The sequence below is a fragment of the Arachis stenosperma genome, chromosome 4, assembly GCF_014773155.1.
Source record: "Arachis stenosperma cultivar V10309 chromosome 4, arast.V10309.gnm1.PFL2, whole genome shotgun sequence".
In the NCBI taxonomy this organism is placed as follows: domain Eukaryota; kingdom Viridiplantae; phylum Streptophyta; class Magnoliopsida; order Fabales; family Fabaceae; genus Arachis; species Arachis stenosperma.
The window spans coordinates 26,922,525-26,923,728 of NC_080380.1; the positions used below are offsets into that span (position 1 = coordinate 26,922,525).

At 39.1% G+C, this 1,204-nt stretch overlaps 1 non-coding gene across 1 annotated transcript; it reads left to right on the forward strand.

Moving 5' to 3' along the window:
- The first annotated feature begins 311 nt into the window (after positions 1-311).
- Positions 312-419, forward strand: LOC130978654 (small nucleolar RNA R71). The gene has a single exon (XR_009086274.1). It is a non-coding gene; the product is annotated as a small nucleolar RNA R71 (small nucleolar RNA).
- Positions 420-1,204: the final 785 nt, after the last annotated feature.

Genomic DNA, 1,204 nt, shown 5'->3' on the forward strand with positions numbered 1-1,204 from the left:
CTTAGTGCATTTTGCATTCCAGACAGACTTTGAAAAATCAAATTGACTTGTTGAGTCAATGTCTTGTTCTGAGCCAATATGGCATTCAGAGCATCAATCTCAAGAACTCCTTTCTTCTGACTTGTCCCATTGTTCACAGGATTCCTTTCAGAAGTGTACATGAATTGGTTATTTGCAACCATTTCAATTAGCTCTTGAGCTTCTGTAGGCGTCTTCTTTAGATGAAGAGATCCTCCAGCAGAGCTATCCAAAGACATCTTGGATAGTTCAGATAGACCATCATAGAAAATACCTATGATGCTCCATTCAGAAAGCATGTCAGAAGGACATTTTCTGATTAATTGTTTGTATCTTTCCCAAGCTTCATAGAGGGATTCTCCATCCTTCTGTCTGAAGGTTTGGACTTCCACTCTAAGCTTACTCAATTTTTGAGGTGGAAAGAACTTTGCCAAGAAGGCATTGACTAGCTTTTCCCATGAGTCCAGGCTTTCTTTAGGTTGTGAGTCCAACCATATTCTAGCTCTGTCTCTTACAGCAAAAGGGAATAGCATAAGTCTATAGACTTCAGGGTCTACCCCATTAGTCTTGACAGTGTCACAGATTTGCAAGAATTCAGCTAAGAACTGATGAGGATCTTCCAATGGAAGTCCATGAAACTTGCAATTCTGTTGCATTAGAGAAACTAATTGAGGCTTAAGCTCAAAGTTGTTTGCTCCAATGGCAGGGATAGAGATGCTTCTCCCATAGAAGTCGGGAGTAGGTGCAGTAAAGTCACCCAGCACCTTCCTTGCATTGTTGGCATTGTTGTTATTTTTGGCTGCCATGTGTTCTTCTTTTTTGAAGAATTCGGTCAGGTCCTCAACAGAGAGTTGTGCCTTAGCTTCTCTTAGCTTTCGCTTCAAGGTCCTTTCAGGTTCAGGGTCAGCTTCAACAAGAATGCCTTTGTCTTTGTTCCTGCTCATATGAGAGAGAAGAGAACAAGAAAATATGGAATCCTCTATGTCACAGTATAGAGATTCCTTGAGGTGTCAGAGGAAAAAGAAAAATAGAAAGAAGAAGTAGAAAATTCGAACTTATCAAAGAAGATGGAGTTCGAATCTTGCATTAAGGAATAGTGTTAGTCCATAAATAGAAGGATGTGAGAAGAAGGGAAATAATTTTCAAAAATTAAGTAAAAGATTTTGAAAACATTTTGAAAAACACT